This window comes from Sinocyclocheilus anshuiensis, unplaced genomic scaffold (assembly GCF_001515605.1).
Source record: "Sinocyclocheilus anshuiensis isolate Anshui unplaced genomic scaffold, SAMN03320099.WGS_v1.1 scaffold3295, whole genome shotgun sequence".
Lineage (NCBI taxonomy): Eukaryota > Metazoa > Chordata > Actinopteri > Cypriniformes > Cyprinidae > Sinocyclocheilus > Sinocyclocheilus anshuiensis.
The window spans coordinates 85,052-90,566 of NW_015546191.1; the positions used below are offsets into that span (position 1 = coordinate 85,052).

At 40.9% G+C, this 5,515-nt stretch overlaps 1 protein-coding gene across 1 annotated transcript in view; it reads left to right on the plus strand.

Moving 5' to 3' along the window:
- mre11a (MRE11 homolog A, double strand break repair nuclease) overlaps positions 1 to 5,515 on the plus strand; it is a 99,907-nt gene that overhangs the window by 63,851 nt on the left and 30,541 nt on the right. The window lies entirely within an intron of this gene.

Sequence of the window (5,515 nt, forward strand, 5' to 3'; positions counted from 1 at the left end):
ACAGTCCGTGGTCAGACTCTGGGTCTGAGAATTCCTTTATGATGGCTTGTTTAAGCCGCTGGTAGTCTGATTGGATGTGTCCTGGCTGTCGAGCCATGAAGCATCGTACCTCTGGGCTAGAGGTGATCCAGAGCAGATAGAGTCTATCTTGGTGGTTCACACTGGCCCAAGACTGCAGTTAAAAGTCAATGTCTCGCAGGTAGGCGTGGACGTCGTGGTCTCCTGCAAGTTCTGGTGTGAATGCACGGATATTTCTGGCCATTCGTTTGAGGTCTTTGAGTGTCACTCCAGGTGTCATTTCAAAGTTTGTCTGAATTGATCCTATTCCTTCTGCAGCTGCAGAGGTTTTCAGGAAACTGACTTGTGAAGTGTCAAGCAGAAGGCTTTGGCTCCCCCCTTTGTATCTGTGTACAGGGGTGAGGGGGTTTGCACTGCTGGCAGTGTGACGTGCAGCAGGGTGACTTTTACTTGAGTCCATGCGCAGTCTATAGGACTGTTTCAGTTCTTTCTGTGTCAAGTTCTTTCAGTGTCAAGTGTCTTTCAGTGTCAAGCTCCTCTTTAATGTTGCAGAATTGCTGATTTAGGGTTTGGACTTCAGCTCAGGCTGCATGCAGATGACCTTCTAAGGCCTTAGCTCTAGTGTCTCTCTCATTAAGTTCCACATACACTGTTTTTAACAGTGACTTTGCGTGAAACAGTGCCACGCCCTTGAGGGTGTGGGCCAAGGAGAAGATGATGCTGGTCAGATCCTGGTGGTTCAGGCTGGGTTTCAGGTGTCTACTTGTGTCGCAGTTTCGCTGTTCCTTTCTCTGCCATTGCAGGTCTTTGGCTGCTTTGAGCTGAAGGATGTCCATCACAGTGCTCTGCTGGGTTTCCAGGTGGTCCTGGTGAGCTGGCAGGTCTGGATGTCTGTGGAGTGTCTGCGACATACTGGCACACTTGTGGGAACACCAGAGAGAGAGAGGCAGAAGGCAAGTGCAAGTACGTACAGAGGTGTAAAGCTATCTGTATGGGGAACGGCTGTGTAAGGTGTGAATAGCTGGTGAGGGGCAGCTAGTAAGGTAGGGTGCTATGTTTCTGTGTTTGTGAACACAAAGAGAGAGTTTTAGTAACTTTGTAGATGGCTGGTAAGTGGTCTCCAATGGATTTGGGATCAAACACCATCTCCACTGTTTTCTTAGTGTTGATGATGAGAGAATGTTTGTCGCACCACTGAACAAAGTTCTGAACCTCATGTTTATATGCAACAGAATCTGATGTATCCAACATGAGACCCAGGATAACTGTATCATCAGAGAACTTAATCATGTAATTGTTAGCAGTACTACATATACATTCATTAGTGTACAGTGTGAACAGTACTGGGCAACTAACACACCCCTGAGGAGTGCCAGTGCTGATGGTCAAAGGTTCAGACAACGTCCGGAACCACTTAATAATAAAGGGGTTGACATTCATCCGCTGCAGTGTTTTCAAGAGAACATGAGGCTGCAGAGTGTTAAAGGCTGAAGTAAAATCTACAAACAACAGTCTGGCATAGGCCTTAGGATTCTCAAGATGTTTAGTCACTAGGTGCACTATACTGTTGATTGCATCATCAGTGCCTCTCTGGTGTTTATATGCAAACTGGTAGGGATCTAACTGTGGGCCTACATCAAGCTGTAGTTTGCTCATAATGAGCTTTTCCATGCTCTTCATCACAACAGAAGTTAAGAAGTTAGGTCTAAAATCGTTATTTTCCTGAGGGCAGGGTTTCTTAGGGACAGGTGTAATAATTGCCTTTTTCCATTGTGTCGGTACAGTGTGAGAATGCAGGGACCTCTGGAAAATGGGGCACCAGGCAGGTGTCAGTTCATCTGCACATGTTCTTAATAGAAAAGCAGAGATGCCATCTGGACCTGTGGCCTTATTGACATTGATTTGCTTAAGAACCTTGTTGATAGATTTAGGGTCAATCTCTAGCCTATCAGTATCATCAATAGCAATACTATCAAGCACCATATCGCATTCAACTGAGAAATCATGATTGTTAAACCTCTTATAAAAATAATTCAACTCATTAGCTTTGTCCAGTTCATCTACAACATGCAAAGATTTCTTAGTAGGTTTCATGTTGGTGGCTATTTTCATTGAGTTCCATAATTTTTTAGAGTTCATAGTTTGGAGGTTTTCCTCTATTAACCCCCTGTGATGTTCCTTTGCTTCTTTGAGTTTCTGGTTCAACACTTTTTGTACAGTTTTAAGTTGTAGGTGATCTCTAATCTTAAATGCCTGTTTTTTCCTGTTAATACAGTACTTCACTTCACTTCACCTCCTTTGTGATATAAGGTTTGTTGTTGGGGTAGACTTTTATTTTGCGTTTTGGAATCACAGTATCAACACAGAATTTTGTTTATTCTGTGGTCGTTTCTGTGACATTATCCAGGTTTAGCTCCCTAGAGAAAATATCCCAGTCTGTGCATAAAAAACAACCTTTCAGTGTTTCTATGCTGTCTTCTGACCATACATTGATAGTTTTAACCAAGGGTTTACAACTCTTTAGGGCTGTCTTATATGTAGGAATCAGATGAACAGTATTATGGTCAGAGTTAGACAAGGACGGTTTAGCAATGGCTGTATATGCATGTTTTAAATTTCCATAGCATTTGTCCAAAGTCCTATTCTTCCTGGTATCACATTTAATATACTGTTCAAAACCTGGAAGTGCAGTATTTAAATTACAATGATTAAAATCTCCAAGGATAAAAATAGGGGCATTTGGGGTGCACTGTAATTGTTCATGAGCACAGTCTGCCACCTGTGTCGCGGCTCGTGAGGCATTACCATTGGGGGGTACATAAACAGAGCAAATAAGGATGTTACCAAACTCACGTGGTAGATAGAATGGCCTGAGACTTACACATAACAGTTCTACATCAGAGTTACAAATTTTCTCCCGAACTGTGTGCTGTCTGCACCACTTGTCATTTATGTACAGGCAGAGCCCACCTTTTTCCCGACAGCTCGCTCCTATCAGAGCGAATGTGTGAGAACCCCTCTATTTCAACAAGACCGTCAGGGATCTGTGGTTGTAACCAAGTCTCAGTAAAAAGCATAATACAGGACTCACGGTACTCAAAGCATCCCCTTGTTAAGATTCAAAGTTCATCCATCTTATTCCTCAAAGACCTTGCATTACTCAGGATCATAGATGGCAGTGGGGGTCGATTACCTCTTTTCCGTAGCCGTTGTCGTTTACCTCCTCTCTGGCCTCTTCTTCGCAGTCGCTGATGACGTGGAGCTCTCATGCCCTCCGGCAAGTTTTTAATAAACGATCGGGACAGATCTGCTGCATATCCACAGTAGCGTAGAGACAGGAGTGCCTCCCTCGAATAAACTAGCGCACCATTGCCACTAGTTTTACAAGTGGAGAGAAGTTCACACAGGAGCACCATCGCCAACAAAAAAAGTCCCAAGACACACGTCGCCATTCAGTCCTTGTCCCGATCACACGAATTGTACAGATCGTACAAAACGCTCACAAAAAGCCATATAAAACTAGCTAAATATAAAACCATATAAAACTTACAAACAAACTTATAAACAAACAAACAGCAGCACGAGTGTGTGTGTCCGTGTCGCCGCAGTGCAGCGCCACCACGAGACAATAGGAAGTGTTTCTAGTCTTCTCAGGGCCTATAGCATAATGAATGGTAACTGTACCTTATGTAATAGACCTTGTGCTGAGAAGTAAGGAGGGGTATAGCAGAGACAGGAATTAGGGCTACTAATAACCTGTACGGCTCATTAAGGATACAACAGCTGCTAGAACTGCTATAATCCTATACCATGAGGAAAGATGGTGATGGTCAGACAAACTAAAATAAGGTAAAAGTAAAATGAAAATGTCCTAATAGCTTTAGGAAACTAAAAGGAATAATAAATAAACAAATTGATTTAATTAAATCTCAGATGAATTGGTACATTCGAGCTAAACAAAGAAGCTCAAAGACAAAGAATTTTTATTTACAAAAAAAATAACAAATTAATGAAATAAAATCAAAAAGAGGTATAATAAAGTCAAAATAAAAATAACACAAATAGAACTAAAGTATGTGGAGAGGGACCGACCTAACTGAGTCTAAACAGAAGGGCTGTGTCCGAAATCGCCCCCTATACCCTTAAATAGGGCACTGATTTAGAGAGATGAGGAACATCGCTCAAATCACTATTAAAAGTAAATATACTGCAGCGCGATTTCTTCGTCGCCCAGTTTTAATATCTCACTACCAGTGGGATTTCTTCGCCACGCAGATTAATTCATTCCGCTAATCTGAGATTTCTTCGTCAGACTTAAGATTTATGCATTTAAAACTGAAAGTGGGGATTTCTTCGCCCAATAACAGATTAATTTATTCTGGTACCATTTATATGGGCTGCTAATCTGAGATTTATTCGCCAGAAAAGGCATACGCTCTACAAACAACAGAAATTAGGATTTCTACGCTAAAATCAGGTTAGATTCTTATTGTACGATTTAAACACGCATTATAGCATTAATAAACGTTCTACTGCTCATAGCAAGGTGCATTCAAGCTATAGTCTATCTGATTTTATCAGAAACTGCATGTGTAAGACGTTAATAAAATTTATGAGACAAACACACAAGTTTGATACTGAGTCCGCTTGCAAATACCGTTTAAACGATCGCCACCGTTCTCCACCAATTATGTAGCAAATTAGCTCAAAAGGGAAATGTATATAAATAATTATGAGTTTATCAGAAGCTGGTTTGCATGTGTAAGACGTTAATGAAATTTATGAGACAAACACACAAGTTTTATACTGAGTCCGCTTGCAAATAATGTTTAAACGATTGCCACCGTTCTCCACAATTTATGTAGCAAATTAGCTCAAAAGGGAAATGTGTATAAATAATTACAATTAATTATGATTAATTACAATTATTTATATCAGCTGCCAGTAGTAACTGTAGCAGAATTAAATTGCCCTCAACTAATCTGTTCGTCCAGCGAACATTCAGTGTAAGTTCATATCAACTCTAGGAAAGGATATTTTTGTGGCCACAGAAAACACTTTCATACAGTATTAATGCATTAGAGCATGTAGCAAGTATCAAAAGGGACATTCATTTGCAAGGCAGAATCAGAAACTTATGTAATTTGTGCACAAGAGTTTTATTAACTAAACACTAACACAAACTAGTCTAACAAACAAACAAACAATCACTCATACATGAGAAAAGGCAAATGAGACTTGGTGGATAAAACCATCAGGAAAACCAGAGAATGAAGCTATGAAAAGAGTCAGTTAACCACCGGAGTAAAACCATCAGCGCCATTTTAGAACGGGGTCTACAGCTTATACTAAACCTCTGTTTTGTTTAGCTAAATGTACGATACTTGCATTGCCTTGGTCGTTGACGAGTGTCCAGATGCAGTCTCGGATGAAAGTTTTGATGGTTTCAAGGGTTTGGACTTGCGATCACGTTCTTCCGGGTTTGAAGAGTGATGAA